This window comes from Balaenoptera physalus (assembly GCF_965194825.1).
Source record: "Balaenoptera physalus genome assembly, chromosome: 14".
NCBI classification, from domain to species: Eukaryota; Metazoa; Chordata; class Mammalia; order Artiodactyla; family Balaenopteridae; genus Balaenoptera; species Balaenoptera physalus.
In genome coordinates, this window is record NC_138893.1 from 59,411,708 (window position 1) to 59,435,032 (window position 23,325).

Below are 23,325 nucleotides of genomic sequence, written 5' to 3' on the forward strand. Positions count from 1 at the left end.
AACCAGTGGGGCTTACATCCAGGAGAGCCAGAGGGCTGTGGGAAACTGAGACTGCACTCTTGAAGGACTCTTGCACAAACTCACTCATTCTAAGTCCCAATGCAGAGGCTGCAGCTGAGCCATACAAGCACCTGGGCCATGCAAGAAAATTTACTGACTAATTTTAGGGTGTGTGGTAGAAGGACAGTGATCTGGTAGAACTTCTTCCAGAGACAGAAACACTAGCAGGTGACATTTTTTTTTTTTAACTCTTCTTTCAGCTAGCTGGTCCTGCACTGGCAGGTGTCATTTCTGTCATTCTCCATCAAATTAGCTAACACTGGACACCTTGAGTTCCCCTGAGAAATAACCAACTCAACCCAGCCAGCCCCTCCAAAGCGGCTCCCACCCTCCTCCACCCAGTGGGCAGCCCTGGCTGGCACTGGCACCCCTCCAAAGTGGCTCCTGCTCTGGAGGGCTAGCCCTGTCCATCTGATGGGAGGACTTAGCCAGCATAAGCACCCTTCCAAAGTGGTTCCCACTCCAGGGGATCAGTCCCACACACCAGTACACCCACATATTCATGGTCAGGTCTACTAGACAGCCAGGTGAGGGACCAGCCCCACCCTCTAGAGTGTCCACAGCATTCTCTGCCAAGCCACACAGCCAGCTAGTCTGGGGGACAAACCCTGTCTACCAGGGTGCCTGCATCAATAGCAGCCCAACCACAATAGGAGGGTACACACAGCCCACACTGGGGATACCTCTGGAACACCTGGCTCTGGGTATTGTGCCACTGGTCCCCAAAAGGACAACTTCTACATAAGGCCACTCTTTCAAGACCAGGAGATGTAGACGGTACACTTTATACATAAAAAACAAACACAAAGAGGCAAAATGAGGAGACGAAAGAAGGCATTCCAAACAAGAGAGCAAGACAAAAATGTCAGGAAAAGAACTAAGCAAAACAGAGATAAGTTATTTACCAGATAAAGAGTTCAAAACAATTGTCCTAAAGATGCTTATTGAACTTGGAAGAAGAATGGATGAACTTAGTGAGAACTTCAACAAAGAGAGAGAAAATATAAAAAATAACCAATTGAAACTAAAGAATACAATAATAAAAATGAAAAATATAGTAGAGAAAATCAACAGCAGATTAGAAGATGCAGAAGATGGATCAACAATTGAGAAGACATGGTGGTGGAAATCACCTAATCAGAGCAGAAAAAGAAAGGTTTTTTTAAATAAGGATGGTTTAAGAGACCTCTGGGACAACATCAAGCAAACTAACATTTACATTATGGGGGTTGAAAGATAAGAAAGAGACATAAAACATATTTGAAGAAATAATGGCTGAAAACTTTTGTAACCTGGAGAAAGAAACAGACATCCATGTCCAGGAACACAGAGATTTCCAAACAAGATGAACCCAAAGAGGTCCACACCAAGACACATTAATTAAAATGTCACAAGTTAAAGAGAGAACCTTAAAAGTAAGAAGAGAAAAACAACTAGTAGTGTATAAGGGAACCCCATAAGACCATCAGCTAGTTTTTTAGCAGAAACTGTACAGGAGAGTAGGGACTGGTATGATATATTCAACTTTCTGAAAGGAAAAAAAGTACAACCAAGAATACTCTACCCAGCAAGGTTATCAATCAGAATTGAAGGAAAAATAATAAAATATTTCCCAGATAAGCAAGAGCTAAATGAGCTCATCATCCCTGAACCAGCCTTAAAAGAAATGTTAAAGGGACTTCCTTCAAATGGCAAAGAAATGGTCATAACTAGAAACAAGAAAATTATCAAAGAAAAAAATCTCAACAATAAAGGCAAACATATAGTAAATCTAATGGATCAACCACCTATAAAATTAGTATGAGAGTTAAAAGACAAAATTAGTAAAAATCATCTATATCTAAAATATTTATGTAATACATAAAATTAAAAGATGTAAAATATGATGTAAAAAACATAGAACTTGGAAGGGGAGGAATAAAAATGTAGTGCTTTTAGAATGCATTCAAACTTAAGTCAACATCAACTTAAAACAGACTGCTACATATAATTATTATATATGAACCTCATGGTAACCACAAACCAAAAACCTATAATAGATGCACAAAAAATAAAGGAAAGGAATACAAACATAACACTAAAGAAAGTCATAAAATCACAGGAAAAAGAACAAGAGAAGAAGAAAGGCACAGAAAAAACAATCAGAAAAGAATTAACAGAATGGCAATAAGTACATAACTATCAGTAATTACTTTAAATGTAAATGGACTAAGTCAACTATACCTCAATTAAAATTTTTTTAATTAAAAAATGAATGGACTCAGTGCTCTAATCAAAAGACATAGAGTAGCTGAACGGTTAAAAAAAAACAAAAAAAGCTAAGGCCCATATATATGCTGCCCACAAGAGATTCACTTCAGATCTAACGACACACACAAGACTGAAAGTGAAATAATGGAAAAGATATTCCATGAAAATTAAAATTTTTAAAAAAAGGCTGGAGTAGCAATAATTAACATCAGAAAAAGTTGACTTTAAAACAAACACTATAACAAAACACATATATAAGTGCATTACATAATGATAAAGGAATCAATCCAACAATAAGATATAACACCTGTAAATATCTATGCATCAACCTAGGAGCACCTCAATACTTAAGAAAATATTAATAAACATAAAGAGAGATACTGACAAGAATACAATAATAGTAGGGGACTTTAACCCCACTTACATCAATGAATAGATCATCCAGATAAAAATCACTAAGAAAACATTGGCCTTGGGACTTCCCTGGTGGTCCAGTGGCTAAGACTCTGTGCTCCCAATGCAGGGGACCCAGGTTCGATCCCTGGTCAGGGAACTAGATCCTACATGCTGAAGCTAAGAGATCAAACGATCCTGCATGCTGAAGCTAAGAGACCACATGATCCTGCATGCTGCAACTAAAAAAGGTCCTGCGTGCCACAACTAAGACTCGGTGTAGCCAAATAAATAAGTAAATATTTTTAAAAAAGAAAGAAAGAAAACATTGGCCTTAAATGAAACATTTGACTCAATGGATTTAATAAATATAAACAAAACCTTCCACACCAAAACAGCAAAATACACATTATTTTTGACTGCACATGGAACATTATCCAGGATAGGTTACATATTATGCTACAAAACAAGTCTCAATTCATTAAAAATATTGAGATCATATCAACCGTCTCTTCCACCACAATGGTATGAGACTAGAAATCAAGTGCAAGAAGAAAACTGCAAAAACCTCAAACACATGGAGGCTTAACAACATGCTACTAAACAGACAAAGGGTCAACAAAGAAATAAAAGAGCAAGTCATAAAATACCTTGAGACAAATTAAAATGGAAACAAAATGTTCCAAAATCTATGGTATGCAGCAAAAGGAATTCTAAGAGGGATGTTTATAGCAATACAGGACTACCTCAAGAAACAAACAAAAATCTCAAACACATAATCTAACCTTACACCCAAAAGAACTGTAAAAAGATGAACAAGCAAAGCCCAAAATTAGTAGAAAGAAGGAATAATAAAGATCAGAGCAGAAATCAATGAAATAGAGACTAAAAAAGTAAATAAATAAAAATAAAACCAGAAAAGATCAATGAAAGTAAGAACTGGTTGTTTGAAAAGATAAACAAAATTGATAAACCTTTAAACAGCCTCATTGAGAAAAAAGAGAGGATCCAAATACAATCAGAAATGAAAAAGAAGTTATAACCAACACCACAGAAATACAGAGGATCAAAATGCATCACAACAATTATATGCCAACAAGTTCAACAACCTAGAAGAAATGGATAAATTCCTAAAAACATACAGTCTTCCAATACTGAAACAGGAAGAAATAGAAAAGCTGGACAGATACTAGTAATGAAACTGATTCGGTAATCAAAAAACTCCCAACAAACAAAACATTAAGACAAGATGGTTTTACATGTGAATTTTACCAAACATTTAAAGAAGACTTAATACTTATCTTTCACAAACTATTCCAAAAAATTGAAGAGGAAAGAATGCTTCCAAACTCATTCTACAAGGCCAACATTACCCTGACACCAATACCAGATAAAAACACTCAAAAAAAAAAAAAAAGAAAAATTATGGGCCAATATCCCCGATGAACATAAATGCAAAAATCCTTAACAAAATATTAGCAGACTAAATTCAACAATACATTAAAAGGATCATAAACTATGATCAAGTGGAATTTATTCCAGGTAGGCAAGCAAGAATGACTCAAAATCTACAAATTAATTAACATGATATACCACATTAACAACACAAAGAATAAAAATCATATGATTATCTCAATAGATGCAGAAGAAAACATTTGACAAAATTCAATATCCATTTATGATTAAAGCTCTCAACAAAGTTCGGATACAGGAAACATACCTCGACATAATAAAGGTCATATATGACAAACCCACAGCTAATATCACACTCAATGGTGAAAAGCTGAAAGCATTTCCTCCATGATTAGGAACAAGACGAGGATGTCCACTCCCACTACTTTTATTCAGCATAGTATTGGAAGTCCTAGCCACGGCAATCAGAAGAAAAAGAGATAAAAGTCATCCAAACTGCAAAGAAGTTAAACTGTCACTATTTGCATATGCCATGGGGCAACTAAGCCTGTGTGCCACAACTACTGAGCTCACGTGCCTCAACTAAAGCCCACGTGCCACAAACTACAGAGCCCATGCACTCTGGAACCCACACACCACAACTACAGAGCCCACGTGCCCTGGAGCCTGCACTCCACAACTAGAGAAGAGAAAACCCACACACCACAAGTAGAGAGAAGCCTGTGCACCACAATAAAGAGCCCGTGTGCCACAATCCTGCAAGCCTCAATGAAGATCCTGCATGCCGCAGCTAAGGCCCAACACAGCCAAAAATAAATAAATAATAAATAGATCTTTTAAAAAAAAAAAAAGACTTATACACTCCTATGTTCACTGCAGCATTATTCACAGTAGCCAAGTTATGGACACAACTTAAGTGCCCGTTAATAGATGAATGGATAAAGAAGATATGGTTGATGCACATGCATGAGCACATGCACACACACACACACACACACACACACACACACACACACTGGAATATTACTCAGCCATAAAAAAGAATGAAATCTTGCCATTTGCAACAACATGGATGGACATGGAGGGTATTATGCTAAGTGAAATAAGTCAGACAGAGAAAGACAAGTACCATATGATTTCACTTTTATGTGGAATCTAAAAAATGAAACAAATGAACAAACAAAACAAAAGAGAATGTGACTCATAGATGTGGAGAACAAATTGATGGTTACCAGAGGGGAAGGGGGTGGGAGGTTAGGCAAAATGGGTGAAGGAGTTTAAGAGGTACAAACTTACAGTTATAAAATAAATGTCACCAGGATGTAATGTACAGCATAGAGAATATAGTCAGTAATGTTACAATGACTTTTTGTGGTGATAGCCAATTACTAGACTTGTCGTAGGGATCAATTCACAATGTATATAAATCTCAAATCACTAGGTTGTACACCTGAAACTAATATAATATTGTATGTCAACTGTAAGTCAATTAAAAAATAGAAAGAAACCAAAAAATGAGTATGAGTTAGCCAAGCTAAGGTGAGTGATGTGTGAGAGAGGAACCCTGTTCCAGACAGAGGAAATAAACATTCAGAGATAAAAGGAGTCACGACATATTTAGGATATTGAAAGTTGTTCAGAATGGCCAGACTTGGTAACTGATGGATATATATGTTTGTTGAGGGACAGGATGTACTAAGATGTTGCCCAACTTTTGGATGAACAGTTAGGTGAGTGTTCGTGTCATCTACTGAGGAGAGAATGGTAGAAGAAATGCAGAACTAGAGAAAAAGATAAGAGTTTAATTTAGGATATGTTGAGCCCTATCAGTATGACATCCCTGTGGAGATGCTGACTCTTCCTCATCATCATGTCCCACCTCCACTCGCCTCTAGCTGCCAATACACAAGAACACACAAATACTTCATTACCTGCCTATGTCTTCTCAACAACTAAAACTCAGTTTAGATGGTAACGTTTCTAGAAAATATACTATGATGACCACTGCGCATGCACGCCATCCCACGTTTACCTCTGTTGTATCACACTGTGCTACAATTTGCTCTTTGCTTATCTGTCTCTGTTACTAGTATGTAAAGTCTCTAAGCAATGGAAAGGTTGTTGTTGTTGGTGGTGTTTTTCAAGCAGTAGCCTTAACAAATGTGATTTCTTTCTTTTATCATTCATATTTTAGTTTTATTTTTTAGCCCTTATGCTAGCGGGAATTCCTAAAGCTATGAGACAATTCATTTCTTTCCTTCTTATTCTAAATCTTCCTTCTTAATGCAATAGATACTAAATTATAACACATAATAGCTAATAGCACCACTTAAAAAACTATTTGACACAATTTTTGCCTTTCTTTTGCTTCACCATGTTTAATGGACACTAAATAGGTACTTGTTAAAGTTTAATGAATGAATGATTACTTGCATAAACAAAGCAGAGTGAATAAACTATCATTTTAATAGCTTTTTAGGAGGGAATTATCTTTGGGTAGGAAAAGTGAATCTACACATTACACTTTGGAAGGCTGTACTGCAACAAAGAATTAACTAAACTGCTGTCCAAATGAATCAAACAGGAATTGTGGGTTTCAGAACAGAGAGGAGGAGATAGAGTAAGAAGAAGAGGACACAGCTGAGGCACCTGGTGGGAGAAAGATTCCCATTGAGGAAATTCTGAAGGTGGAGTGACTGGGTATTTTTTAAAAAATAGAACTATCGACTATATAATTTTGATTTATGGCACTGATATAGTATACAATTTCTGTTTCCCATCCCATCTGTAGGTCTAGCTATCTTCAAATGCCTTATGTGAATTTGCACAGAAAAGGTTCATTCTTTCTCTGTATCAGCGTGGAAGAGAAGTTAAAAAAAAAAAAAAAAGTAAAGAGTTCATTGAGAACAAGACCTCAGATCCATAAAACACCAAGGGAAGGTGAGTCCTGAGGGATTCACCAGGTCTTGGATGCCTACCAGATATGGATGAGCAGTTGAGGTAATTTTATTTAACTCTCTGAGATGGCTAGTTTTACGTGTCAGTTTAACTGGACCACAGAGTGACCAGATATCTGGTTAAACATTATTCTGGGTGTGCCTGTGAGGATGTTTCTGGATGAGATTAACATTTGAATAGACAGACTGTGTAAAGCAGATTGCCCTCCCCAATGTGGGTGGGCCCCATCCAATCTGTTGAACGCCTGAAGAGAACAAAATTGCTGAGTGAGACTCTCTCTGGCTATCTTGTCTTCAAGCTGGAACATCAGTCTACTCCTGCCTTCGGACTTGACTAAAACTGAAGTTTACACCATTGGCTCTCCTGGATTTACAGCTTGCTGACTGCAGATCCTGGGACTTCTCAGCCTCCAAAACCACATGAGCCAATTCCTTATTTTTTATTAGGAATACATACATATATTCTGTTTCTTTGGAGAACCCAGACTAATACATTCTTCCCCTTTTTAACCTCTGGAACTACAAAGGACCTACTCAGACAAATTTCCTAAGAACTGGCCATATTCAGACAGCCTGAGTAAGCTGGGATATCAGCCTGAATGAATGCAGAAGAGATACATGGGCCAATAAGAACACAGTAAGATACGACTCCAGGAACAGCTCAATGAATATAAAGAAGAAACTTTATGTTCCAAGAGGAAAATAAATAAAAGGAAAAGGGGAAGAGTCTAGCAATGGAAAAGAGCTACCATGAGAAAAGTGTAGGAAGAAAATTGTTCTTGCAGAAGAAAACAGACAAAGGTACCTGCCTCAGTAGGAGCAGCTCTGTCAAACACCCAGACAGAATGAATGGAAGTGAGGAGAAAAGATGCAAGGGGATTAATGTAGAGGGAGACCAAAGCCAAAGAGAACAACAGGCCCATTGCAGATGGAACTTGAGTCCAAAAGAATGTGTAATACCCCAACCTAAATGAGGGCAAGAAGCACAGCAAGAGACAGAGAAGAAGAAAGCTTAGAGGAGTACTTGACAGAGTAAGAAAAATCACATGAACTTGGGACAAAAGCACAATTCACAACAGGAACATGTAACAGATGTGCCAAAGGAACTCAAGGTTCCTATAGGTCTCTGAGGGAAGATGATACTAATGTAGACTCTGTGAGAAAAACAAGATGGAACATGAAGAAGGGAATTTGCTGTTTCCAAAATACTATATTGGAGGCGCTTCACTTCTTAATAACATGACTTTGTCACAGTTCTTCTAGTGGTACCAGAAAGTAATTGAAGCGGCCTTAGGAAAGGGAAGAAAAAGTTATTTGGAGGATATTGAGTAACACACCAAGCTCAAGGATAGCCAGACCTCAGGGGCTTTGGAAACAGGAAAGTTACCAAGAAAACCAGCCAGGCTTTCTCTCCATCCCTACTTCTGAGAGTTCACTTCCTTTTCCCAGCACAGAAGGTGGTGGAAGATGACTTTCTCACAGCTTTATGTCATTTCAAGACACCCACACAGGCTCACTCACAGAGAGAAAATATGACTGGACATCCAGATCAGGTGTTTTGGCAAAGGGACAGAGTCATACAAATTGTCTGCAAAGACCCTTCCTTACTGGTGGGGACAGTTCTCAGAGAAATGAAGTTGTTATGAGCTAAGAATCATCCTGAAGTCACTAGTGCATTAGAAAATGGAAACATCAAAATGAGAAGGTAAATAGAGATATATTTAAATATATATATATACACACACATATATATACATGTATATATACACATATATATACATATATACATATATATACACACATATATACATATATATATACATATATGTATATAAATGATATCACATAGATGAGATTTGAAAAAGGGATACTGGTAATTAAAATACAGGGGGAAAAAGTAAGCATCTAAAACCACATCATGTGACAAAGATAAAGTCTAACCAATAGTTAAGAAGCATAATTATTTTTCTGCTTATACTCCCTAGTTAGCTGTGGATCTTTAGCTGTAAAACGATTCTACCTGGTGAAATGGAAGCTATAATTACCAAACAAGAAAAGACTGAATACTTTCCAATGCCAACTGTTAGTCTCACTGAGATCCTAGCAGTGAGGCTGGCATGCTGTGAACTGGGGACCCCTGCCATGTCATCCTCATGAGGCCACAGTGGAGCCTTCACCTCAAGACAAACTATTCTAAAAACAAAGTCATAAAATAAATAAAAATTGATGCAAGACTGAGTGACAAAGTTTTCATCCCTAAACAAAAAAGGCTCAGAAGAGAATTATGCAAAGAATTATTTTAAACTATACTTATAAAAATAGAAATTGATGGATTTCTTAATAAATAAATTTTTAAGAGGATGTGTACCAGACAAATTAAGACAAAACAAAAGGCCATGGGGTATTTTACAAAATCAGGTGCTGGCTAAAACATTGTACATGAAATTGGAGGAGGAATACACCCTTACCAAAGGAAAGGAATGGGGGAGAAGGAAACAAACAAAAGACTTGATAGTCATTGGACAAGGTAACGGAAATAAATGGCAGGGGCGTACCCAGAAGTATCATCTTAAAAGAAGTAACAAAAATATTTTTATCTTCTTATATTTCATTATTTTCCAATAAGAATTTAAATTTATAATATTCATGAGCCAAAGGAAGATAAAATAGATTATAAGTAAGTAGGTAACCAGAAGGCATGGATATAAGCTGAATCCAAGAATGAGGTTAATTACAAACCAGAAATGAGGTTAAATTTTATAATTATGCATTTTCTATAAATGGGAAACAAATTTATCTCTATGATTTTTAGCTAACAACAAAAATGGAGAAACATGATCAATTATGTAACCCATAATGTTCACAAGATACAAACAGAACAATTTTCCAAGAGAAGTTCAACCATTCCTAGTAGAGTGTAATTGTATTTTATGAGAACTTCAAGTAATGCAATATAAAACTAGTAATAAACTCCCACTTTTGCACAAATTTTGAAATAGTGGTTCCCCCAATTTTTTAGTGCATAACTTCATGATTGTTGTGTCAAGTGAATTATAGACTGTGGTCACGCTATTGCCTCCTAGTGGTGCCAAGTGAGGTTGCAAACAGAAATATCCACCATCTTCTGTCTCATTCAATCTTAAGATATGAGTACAGTATATTAAAATAGACATTGGATTCACAGAACAAATTATTGCCCCTGTCATCTACTGAAGTTGCCTTATACCAAGACAAGACAGGAATTTCTAACTAGGGTCCCCATATAAAGACAATGAGTAATGAAATAGACACTATCCTAAATAGTATCCTTTCCAGCACAAATGTCAATATATTATGTGGGCTCTTTCTTAATGGATCCCAATGTATCTGCTGATTCCCTCACTCCAAAGTTTAGATTCTAAAAGGGGCCAATGCAAAATAATCGAGGATTATAGCACTCTGCTCCTGTAACTAAATTCAGGGATAGAAATAAGATTTTCTAGAAGAGAGTTTTTTCAGATCATTTTCCATAACTAGCCAAGATTTTTCACTGACCTCATGTAGTGCAAAACCATATGTAAAAGTCCTTGGTATTTATATTTTTGCAGATTCTTTTGGTTATAAGGCCTGAAACCCAATTCCAACCAATTTAGGCTCAAAGAAGGGATTTGGATTAACTACCATGTGGCCACTTATAACATTTTTGAGCAATACCTAATGGTACTGAAATTGCTCATGACATTAAGTGCAAAAAAAGCAAATTTCAAATAAAAGTTCATACTGTATATCCCCAATATATAGATTTTTAAAATAAATACATATTGGGGCGCCTTCAAGATGGCAGAGGACTAAGATGTGGAGATCACCTTCCTCCCCACAAATACATAAAAACTACATCTACATGTGGAACAACTCCTACAGAACACCTACTGAACACAGGCAGAAGACCTCAGACTTCCCAAAAGGCAAGGAACTCCCCACGTGCCTGGGTAGGGCAAAAGAAAAAAGGAAAAACAGAGACAAAAGAATAGGGCTGGGACCTGCACCTCTGGGACGGAGCTGTGAAGGAGGAAAAGTTTCCACACACTAGGAAGCCCCTTCACTGGTGGGGATGAGGGGTGGGTGGGGGGGAAGCTTCAGAGCCATGGAGGAGAGCCCAGCAACAGTGGTGTAGAGGGCAAAGTGGAGAGATTCCTGCACAGAGTATTGGTGCCGACTAGCACTCACCAGCCTGAGAGCCTAGTCTGCTCACCCGCCGGGACGGGCGGGGGCTGGGAGCTGAGGCTCAGGCTTCGGAGGTCAGATCCCAGGGAGAGGCCTGGGGTTGGCAGCGTGAACACAGCCTGAAGGGGGCTAGGGCGCCACAGCTAGCCGGGAGGGAGTCCAAGAAAAAGTCTGGACCTGCCTAAGAGGCAAGAGACCATTGTTTCAGGGTGCGCGAGGAGAGGGGATTCAGAGCACCGCCTAAACGAGCTCCAGAGACAGGTGTGAGCCGCGGCTATCATCGCGGACCCCAGAGATGGTCATGAGACATTAAGGCTGCTGCTGCAGCCACCAAGAAGGCTGTGTGCAAGCACATGTCACTATTCACACCTCCCCTCCCAGGAGCCTGTGCAGCCCACCACTGCCAGGGTCCCATGATCCAGGGACAACTTCCCCCAGGAGAACGCACGGCATGCCTCACGCTGTTGCAAGGTCATGCTGGCTTCTGATACCGCAGGCTTGCCCAGCATTCCGTACCCCTCCCTCCCCCCGGCTTGAGTGAATCAGAGCCCCCTAATTAGCTGCTACTTTAACACCATCCTGTCTGGGCGGGAACAGATGCCCTCAGGCGAACTGCAGGGCCAATCCAAAGTTGAATCCCAGGAGCTGTGCAAACAAAGAAGAGAAAGGGAAGTTTCTCCCAGCAGCCTCAGGAGCAGCGGATTAAATCTCCACAATCAATTTGATGTACCTGTATCTGTGGAATACCTGAATAGACAACGAATCATCCCACAATTGAGGCAGTGGACTTTGGGAGCAACTGTAGACTTGGGATTTCATTTCTGCATCTAATTTGTTTCTGGTTTTATGTGTATCTTATTTAGTATTTAGAGCTTGTTATCATAGGTAGATTTGTTTATTGACTTGCTTGCTCTCTTCCTTTTTTAATTATATATATATATATATATATATATATATATATATATATATATTCCTTTTTCTCTTTCTGTGAGTGTGTATGTGTATGCTTCTTTGTGTGATTTTGTCTGTATAGCTTTGCTTTTGCCATTTGTACTAGAGTTCTGACTGTCCGTTTTTTTGTTTGTTTTTTTTTATTTTATAGTATAGTTTTTAGTGCTTGTTATTATTGGTAGATTTATTTTTAGTTTGGTTGCTCTCTTCTTTCTTTTTTTTATTACTTTTATTTTTTTATTTTTAATAATTTTTTCTATTTTACTAACTTTATTTTATTTTATTTATTCTTTCTTTCTTTCTTTCTTTCCTTCTTTCTTTCTTTTTCTCCCTTTTCTTCTGAACAGTGTGGCTAACAGGGTCTTTCTGCTCTGGCTGTGTGTCAGGCCTGAGCCTCTGAGGTGGGAGAGCTGAGTTCAGGACATTGGTCCACCAGAGACCTCCCGGCTCCACGTAGTATCAAATGGTGAAAGCTCTACCAGAGATCTCCATCTCAACGCTAAGACCCAGATCGACTCGATGACCAGCAAGCTACAGTGCTGGACACCCTATGCCAAACAACTAGCAAGACAGGAACACAACCCCACCCATTAGCAGAGAGGCTGCTTAAAATCATAATAAGTTCACAGACACCCCAAAACGCAACACCGGACGTGGTCCTGCCCACCAGAAAGACAAGATACAGCCTCATCCACCAGAACACAGGCACCAGTCCCCTCCACCAAGAAGCATACACAACCCACTGAACCAACCTTACACAATGGGAGCAGACACCAAAAGCAATGAGAACTATGAACCTGCAGCCTACAAAATGGAGACCCCAGAGAAAGTTAAGTAAAATGAGAAGACAGAGAAATACACAGCAGATGAAGGAGCAAGGTAAAAACCCAGCAGACCAAACAAATGAAGAGGAAATAGGCAGCCTACCTGAAAAATAATTCAAAGTAATGATAGTAAAGATGATCCAAAATCTTGGAAATAGAATGGAGGAAACACAAGAAACGTTTAATAAGGACCTAGAAGAACTAAAGAGCAAACAAACAATGATGAACACCACAATAAATGAAATTGAAAATTCTCTAGAAGGAATCAATAGCAGAATAACTGAGGCAGGAGAATGGATAAGTGACCTGGAAGATAAAATAGTGGAAATAACTACCGCAGAGCAGAATAAAGAAAAATGAATGGAAAGAATTGAGGACAGTCTCAGAGACCTCTGGGACAACATTAAATTCACAAACATTCGAATTATAGGGGTCCTAGAAGAAAAAGAGAAAAAGAAAGGGACTGAGAAAATATTATAGAGATTATAGTTGAAAAATTCCCTAACATGGGAAAGGAAATAGGCAATCAAGTCCAGGAAGCACAGACAGTCCCATACAGGACAAACGCAAGGAGAAACACACCAAGTTAATGAAACTATCAAAAATTAAATCCAAAAAAAAATATTAAAAGCAGCAAGGGAAAAGCAACAATTAACATACAAGGGAATCCCCACAAGGTTAACAGCTGATCATTCAGCAGAAACTCTGCAAGCCAGAAGGGAGTGGCAAGACATATTTAAACTGATGAAAGGGAAAAACCTGCAGCCAAGATTAATCTACCCAGCAAGGATCTCATTCAGATTCGATGGAGAAATTAAAACCTTTACAGACAAGCAAAATCTAAGAGAATTCAGCAGCACCAAACCAGCTTTACAACAAATGCTACAGGAACTTCTCTAGGCAGGAAACACAAGAGAAAGAAAAGACTTACAATAATAAACCCAAAATAATTAAGAAAACGGTAATAGGAACATACATATCGATAACTACCTTAAATGTAAATGGATTAAATGCTCCAACCAAAAGGCATAGACTGGCTGAATCGATACAAAAACAAGACCCGTACATATGCTGTCTACAAGAGACCCACTTCAGACCTAGGGACACATACAGACTGAAAGCGAGGGGATGGAAAAAGATATTCCATGCAAATGGAAATCAACAGGAAGAGGGAATAGCAATTCTCTTACCAGACAAAATAGACTTTAAAATAAAGACTATTACAAGAGACAAAGAAGGACACTACATAATGATCAAACGATCAATCCAAGAAGAAGATATAACAACACTATGAGACTAGATATCAATTACAGGAAAAAATCTGTAAAAAATACAAACACATGGAGGCTAAACAATACACTACTAAATAACCAAGAGATCACTGAAGAAATCAGAGAGGAAATCAAAAAATAACTAGAAACAAATGACAATGAAAACACAATGACCCAAAACCTATGGGATGCAGCAAAAGCAGTTCTGAGAGGGAAGTTTATAGCAATACAATCCTACCTCAAGAAACAAGAAACATCTCAAATAAACAACCTAACCTTACACCTAAAGCAATTAGAGAAAGAAGAACAAAAAAACCCCAAAGTTAGCAGAAGCAAAGAAATCATAAAGATCAAATCAGAAATAAATGAAAAAGGAAATGATAGCAGAGATCAATAAAACTAAAAGCTGGTTCTTTGAGAAGATAAACAAAATTGATAAACCATTAGCTAGACTCATCAAGAAAAAAAGGGAGAGGACTCAAATCAATAGAATTAGAAATGAAAAATGAGAAGTAACAACTGACACTGAAGAGATACACAGGATTATGAGAGATTACTATAAGCAACTATATGCCAATAAAACGGACAACCTGGAAGAAATGGACAAATTCTTAGAAAAGCACAACCTTCCAAGACTGGACCAGGAAGAAATAGAAAATATAAACAGACCAATCACAAATACTGAAATTGAAACTGTGATTAAAAATCTTCCAACAAACAAAAGCCCAGGACCAGATGGCTTCGCAGGTGAATTCTATCAAACATTTAGAGAAGAGCTAACACCTATTTTATCAAACTCTTTCAAAATATAGCAGAGGGAGGAACACTCCCAAATTCATTCTATGAGGCCACCATCACCCTGATACCAAAACCAGGAAAAGATGTCACAAAACAAGAAAACTACAGGCCAATATCACTGATGAATATAGATGCAAAAATCGTCAACAAAATACTAGCAAACAGAATCTGACAGCATATTAAAAGGATCATACACCATGATCAAGTGGGATTTATCCCAGGAATGCAAGGATTCTTCAATATATGCAAATCAATCAATGTGATAAACCATATTAACAAATTGAAGGATAAAAAACCTATGATCATCTCAATAGATGCAGAAAAAGCATTTGACAAAATTCAACACCCATTTATGATAAAAACCCTTCAGAAGTAGGCATAGAGGGAACTTACCTCAACATAATAAAGGCCATATATGACAAACCCACAGCTAACATCATTCTCAATGGTGAAAATCTGAAACCATTTGCACTAAGATCAGGAACAAGACAAGGTTGCCCACTCTCACCACTAGTTTTCAACATAGTTTTGGAAGTTTTACCCATGGCAATCAGAGAAGAAAAAGAAATAAAAGGAATCCAAATCGGAAAAGAAGAAGTAAAACTGTCACTGTTTACAGGTGACATGATACTATACATAGAGAATCCTAAAGATGCTATCAGAAAACTACTAGAGCTAATCAATGAATTTGGTAAAGTAGCAGGATACAAAATTAATGCACAGAAATCTCTTGCATTCCTATACACTAATGATGAAAAATCTGAAAGAGGAATTAGGGAAACACTCCCATTTACCATTGTAGCAAAAAGAATAAAATACCTAGGAATAAACCTACCTAAAGGAGACAAAAGACCTGTATGTAGAAAACTATAAGACACTGATGAAAGAAATTAAAGATGATACAAACAGATGGAGAGATATACCATGTTCTTGGATTGGAAGAATCAACATTGTGAAAATGACTATACTACCCAAAGCAATCTACAGATTCAATGCAATCCCTATCAAACTACCACTGGCATTTTTCACAGAACTAGAACAAAAAATTTCACAATTTGTATGGAAACACAAAAGACCCCAAATAGCCAAAGCCATCGTGAGAAAGAAAAGTGGAGCTGGAGGAATCAGGCTCCCTGACTTCAGACTATACTACAAAGCTACAGTAATCAAGACAGCATGATACTGGCACAAAAACAGAAATATAGATCAATGGAACAGGATAGAAAGCCCAGAGGTAAACCCACACACATATGGTCACCTTATCTTTGATAAAGCAGGCAAGAATATACAATGGAGAAAAGACAGCCTCTTCAATAAGTGGTGCTGGGAAAACTGGATAGCTACATGTAAAAGAATGAAATTAGAACACTCCCTAACAGCATACACACAAAAAAAACTCAAAATGGATTAAAGACCTAAATGTAAGGCCAGACACTATAAAACTCTTAGAGGAAAACATAGGCAGAACACTCCATGACATAAATCACAGCAAGATCCTTTTTGAGCCACCTCCTAGAGAAATGGAAATAAAAACAAAAATAAACAAATGAGACCTAATGAAATTTAAATGCTTTTGTACAGCATAGGAGACCATAAACAAAATGAAAAGACAACCCTTAGAATGAGAGAAAATATTTGCAAACAAATCAATGGACAAAGGATTAATCTTCAAAATATATGAACAGCTTGTGCAGCTCAATATCAAAAAAACAAACAACCCAATCCAAAAATGGGCAGAAGACCTAAATAGACATTTCTCCAAAGAAGATATACAGATTGCCAACAAACATGTGAAAGGATGCTCAACATCACTAATCATTAGAAAATTGCAAATCAAAACTACAATGAGGTATCACCTCACACAGGTCAGAATGGCCATCATCAAAAAATCTACAAACAATAAATGCTGGAGAGGATGTGGAGAAAAGGGAACCCTCTTGCACTGTTGGTGGAGATGTAAATTGATACAGTCAGTATGGAGAATAGTATGGAGGTTCCTCAAAAACTAAATATAGTACTACCATACGACCCAGCAATCCCACTACTGGGTATATACCCTGAGAAAACCATAATTCAAAAAGAGTCAAAAAAAAAAAAAAAAAAAAAGTCATGTACCACAATGTTCATTGCAGCACTATTTACAATAGGCAGGACATGGAAGCAACCTAAGTGTCCACAGACAGATGAATGGATAAAGAAGATGTGGCACATATATACAATGGAATATTACTCAGCCATAAAAGAAACAAAATTGAGTTATTTGTAGTGAGTTGAATGGACCTAGAGACTGTCATACAGAGTAAAGTAAGTCAGAAAGAGAAAAACAAATACCATATCCTAACACATATATATGGAATCTAAAAAAAAAAAAAATGGTTCTGAAGAACCTAGGGGCAGGACAGGAATAAAGATGCAGATGTAGAGAATGGACTTGAGGACACAGGGAGGGGTAGGGTAAGCTGCGACGAAGTGAGAGAGTGGCACGGACATATATACACTACCAAATGTAAAATAGATTGCTAGTGGGAAGCAGCTGCATAGCACAAGGAGATCATCTCAGTGCTTTGTGTCTACCTAGAGGGGTGGGATAGGGAGGGTGGGAGTGAGATTCAAGAGGGAGAAGATATGGGGATGTATGTATATGTGTAGCTGATTCACTTTGTTATACAGCAGAAACTAACACACCATTGTAAAGCAATTATACTCCAATAAAGATATTAAAAAATTAAACAAACAAATTCATAGAAAAAGAGATCAGATATGTGGTTATCAACGGTGGGGGGAAGGGTAGGGAGATTGGATTAGGTAGTCATAAGGTACAAATTTATAAGATAAAGAAATAGTAGGGATATAATGTACAACATGATAAATATAATTAACACTGGTGTAAGTTATATATGAAAGTTATGAGTAAATCCTGAGTTCTCATCACAAGGAAGAATATGTATTCTTCTATTTCCTTCATTTTGTGTCTGTATGAGATGATGGATGTTCACTAAACGTACTGTGATAATCACTTCATGATGTACGTAAGTCAAATCATGATGTTGCACACCTTAAACTTATACAGCGCTGTATGTCGATTACATCTCAGTAAAACTGGAAGAAAAAAAATTCATAAACTCTTCTTTTTGAGGTAACTAGTTCTACGCATCTGGATACTGTTCATGCTAGGCATCTGAAACTGGGGCTAATGTTTGTGGGTGGGGTTCCTTTTAGATTATTATATTGTACTATTTTTACAACTTTATTGAGGAATAATTGATACAATAAAGTGCACATATTTAAAGAGTACAATTTGATGAGTTTGACACAAGTCTATACCCATGAAACCATCATGGCAATCAAGATAATAAATATCCTTCACCCATCAAAAAAATAAAAAATAAAAAAATATATATATTACACTAAAAGCCAGAGATAACGCAACTTATATTAATGACTTGCTGACTGATGGTCAGTAGTTTTATACTTTCTTTGCCATATTTATGTTTTCCAAATTCTCCACAATATGTACTACAACTTTAAGAAAAAATTCAGATTTTTATGAAATATTTAAATTCACATTAACAGAGACAGGTGAACAATTGAGTTCCCAAACTTCTACTCTACCAAGCACAGATTCAATAAATTTACCATGTAGTTTAAGTCAAGCTAATTCCTAATATACCCATATATCCACAATGAACTAAATTAAAGATATATATACCAAGCTAAGTAAATGAGATTAAATTGCTATGAAGGCTACTGTCTGTTTATTCAGCATGTATTTGTTGAGCATCTACTGTGTTCCAGGCTTCAGCTAAATCATAAAGATGCAATAATGAACAACTCAGACATATTCCCAGCCTCATGAAAATTATATCCTACTATGACAACAGAAGCAAGAGAATTGAAAAACACAGTGACAAATTCTAACAAGCACCTGAGGGAGGGAAAAGTTCATCATACAGTGTAACATATTTGATGGTTCATGAGGGCCTCACTTAGGAGGTGGCATTTAAACTGAAGGGGGGAGATGAAAAGAAAGGAACAAGATATGTGAAAGCTTGGAAGCAGGAACATGTTTGTAGAACCGAAAGAATATTAATGCCAAGTGAGTGATGGGAGAAGGGGATGGATAAAACTGCAAAGAGATGACATCTATAACATCTATAACCAGGCAAAATCTGAGTACAGCTACCAAAATCATAACTTTCCAGATTCATAACTCTGAATCAACTTCTAGAACAGTTGATCTGTGACCCTTCTCCAAAGCAGGGCCAACTCTCGGTTGAAGCTGCTGCTTGCTTTAACAATGAAACCACCTTCTATCTGCAAATACAGTGTTTGCCAATAGCGTTGATTCTTGATCTTGAGGGACAGTCCCCATGCGTGGGCAGAATGCAGAAGCCTAGCATAGGGTAAGAAGAGTCAGAAGAAGAAACAGCCAGAAATCAAACCAAAATTAGAGAGAGGAACAGAAATAAAAGTAAAATAATGAAACTTTAAATAAATTAAGTATATGAGAAATGACAGATAACATTGCAAGGCTAAATGGTGTGCACAATTCTTTGCAACTTTTCTCATATAATGCTTTCTATCATTTATTTAATGTCCCCATAATACATTTGTTCTATTACTAGGAGAGAGGCATAAATACTAAATATGTGATATACAATGTGTGAATTTCTTATATACCTGGTGGTACAGAAATGTTGAGTATATCATATGTTAAGTGTCTTCTTTTAATCCTCTGAGGATCTACATAAAAAATATAATTATCAAATGAAAAGAAAGATAAAAAAAAAGGGACTGAGGAGACAAATTTTTCCACCACAGTCCTCCCACCGCAACCACAAACCCTCTCAGGGATTGGAGAGAACAGAGCCTACCCTCTCTGATATCCAGGTAAGGTGTGCAAAATTCTGAGATAGAAACCCCATGCCTTGTTACGTGTTATATTAAGATTGCCCCAAGCTGTACAAACGGTTGTTCAGGATCTGGTATCCTCTCTCAGTCTGTTTTGTTTTTTTTTTAAAAAGGAAGATGAAATAAGCAAGTTAGTCAATTATATAAAAAGAGCTCATCTATTCATTGAAATCAAAAAAAGCTTATTACTGAAAAACACTGGAACACAATGAAACTGATCTTTCTTTATTGGTGCTGCCAAAAAACTTAGCATGAGCTCTGAAGTCCTGGGCCAAAGAGAATTCTGAATTTGTTGGAAAGGAAATGCGACACAGATCTAAGGCTTAAGCAGAACATTCTATGGCTCTTTTGTGGAATGGGTAACACCCTGTTTGCAATGAAACCTGCCTGTGAAAGCCCCCCAAAAGTAAACAGAAGAGGGGAGACAGGACATGGGCTAGTGACTCTGCAGCCACTCCCACTAAACTGAAATCTCTTAAATGGAATAAGAAATTATTATTAAGGAATAATATTAAAAATCCTGCAGATGTTAATGATAAGAAAGCCGAATAGGTCCTATAACAGAGAACTTTCAAACCTTCCGTCTTCCCTCCTCTCTGCCAAGGCTCCACAAGGCAGATGACCTGGAAAGGTCAGGCATTTATATAATGTTCTTCCTTTTGCCTCAAATAATTGCTTTAAACACTACGTTTAATATCACCTCCCTGATGAAAATCAGTCTAGCCGATAATTCGGAACCTATTGGTGATTTTGCAAATCATAGAAAGATCTCAGGATGTGACAAGATTCCCAATTAAGATAGAATCTGAACCATCTCTTTCCTCTTTTATTATGTGGATCACCACGTGTGTGGGGAGGGATAGAATTGGTAGAAGAATTGGGGATGGTGAGTCGTTGGGGTATTTTAACTTGCTGGCTTGAAGCTGAGCATTACCCAGCCCCTATGCACAGGAGCAAGTCGGGCCAAAGACATCTCTTAAGAATCTTCCATTTCATTCACCATAGGATGCCAAATGGCCACAGCTACTAAAACAGGAGGAAAAGGGCTACTAACTAAAAGAATTCATGTTTCTATATCTTCATTTCCCCTTCAGTACTTAAGGCTCTGCAGAAAGGAACTCATTAAGTGTATGTTGAATGAATTCATTAAACAAAACTGACAGCCAAATTGCAGAATTCATACCAGACACCGTTGGTTGCCTCAGATGAATGACTTACGGCCCTTGGAATATGGATAATTATTTCTACCTCCATTTTTCAGCATTAACATGCCTCAGATGGAGTTGCCACAGGCCTGGACTTGAGCCTGGTAATGCAGGTAAACTTTGATGAGGGGAGACACACACAGGAAACCCGGGCCAGTCCTCTGTCCTCAACTTTACGATCAGCTGAGAATGCTTAAGGCCTTGAAGGTTGTACCTCCTTGTGGGCCTTTAGGGGAGCATTACTTTCTTAATGCCTTATATGGCTGGAATCTCTACTTGGAAAACCAGCGTATCTGGAGCTTAGATACCATTGGATTCCTTGAAATAATAGGCTTCTGCCATGCGTTAAAAATAGGATTTCACAATTTCATAACTTTGAAAAATGATTACATAAGATTATAAAATACCTAAATGTTACATAAAATAACAAATAGATAATCAGTGTCCCAGTGGTCATCCACCTTCAGGTCAGTCTGATGTTTACTTGTCAAACATCTCATATATACACAAAGAGAAACACCATGGGATTTAACCATGTTTGAGCAATTCCCCAAGTTTTGATAACTTTTGGAGGACACCGGTATGCCCATATCACAACTTCTGAAGCTACACAGATTTAGTCTGTATCAGGCCTCTGAGGGATTTGTTTTATTCTTAGGTTCACCCACTGATAGGAGAATCAGGGGATATGTTTGTTTTGTTTATGTTTTTATTATAAAAAGCAGTCCTTCATTGAACAGTAAGATACAAAACTCCTTAAAATGATTACATGAAGAACGAGGACCCTGAAACCTTACTCTGCTGAAGGAAGAGACCCCTCTCAGTGGAAAGGATACTGGATGGGTCCCAAATGTTGGAAGTTTAGCATGTAGTGTCACGTGATGCAAGCAGCATCATAGAAGGTTCAGCCTTTCCCCTGAGAGAGCCCAGGGTCCAGCACATCACTTCCCAAGGGGTGCTCTCGTTCATGCTAATTCACTGTAAATCATTCAAATTCACTCTAAGGAGACATCGAATTTTTAAGGTCTATGAAGTGGGCCCCAAGCTTCATAGACGGATCCCTTCAAAAGTATTTTTCCTTTGTTCTAGATTCATTTTCTCTTGTTCTGCCTTGGGTCCCTGAATCTGACCAAAGAAGGTTGGAAAATGCTGCCCAGAGCTGTGGCATTCCTCTGCCATTTGGGATCAGGTTAGACTGTGAGGAACTTAAAGCGCTCACCAATCCAGTAGCTCCTACACCAGAGTACTTTTGCTATTTTTTCCTGGTGAACAATCACTTCATTGCAAAGGGTCAGTTGGTTTATGAAGGAAAAGCAGTATTGACTTAGGTTCTCAGGGTGAAAAGCAGTTAGAGGAAGGAAAAAGGAGAAATTCCAGAAGTTTTCCTTCTAGCCCATGATCTGTAGAATATAGCCAAGCCAATGGTGTTCTGCACATGTTTAGTCTCTCTGTGCCTCATGTTTAGAGCTCATAGCTGCCTTACCCCGTGAGACGTACCCTACCAAATTATCAGGCAGAGTTTAGCCTGATATTTGCTAAATGGGTTTTCTCTACTAGCCTGCAGCTAAATATAAATAAATGTAATAGGATGCATTTATTTATGAAATGGGAAAATGCCAAAGAACCTAGTGCAAAATGAGTTCCAGGGGATTTACATTCATTTGCATCTGCTCATCCTGTGCCGGCTATATACTCAGAATGTCTGTCTTATCTATAGCAAAAAAAAAAAAACAACACAAAAACCTAAAAATTATATTGAAGTATTTGATATACTTATTACTTTCTGAATACTCAGAGACTTGTCACTTTTTTAACTGCTACATCTAAATAATCAAATGATCATTAATTTTTTCTAATTATTTTATATGTTATATAAAACATGTTATATTTATGATCTTATGGCTGAGAACTTTATATTTTCAAACTTCAACAACAATACACTATCAATAAATTAAAAAGCACTATGGAAACAAATTGTTCAAGTTAGTTCCCCTTGCCAAAGCATATACTGACATTAATATACCAATGTTAACTTGGTATTTAAATTGGTTTCTGTCCTCTTTTCTTGAGACAATATCTTGCTTTTACC

General features: G+C 37.5%; 1 protein-coding gene across 12 annotated transcripts in view; it reads right to left on the reverse strand.

The window, feature by feature from the left end:
• LOC309642373 (uncharacterized protein) overlaps positions 1 to 23,325 on the reverse strand; it is a 268,819-nt gene that overhangs the window by 106,596 nt on the left and 138,898 nt on the right. The gene's annotated exons all lie outside the window — the stretch shown is intronic.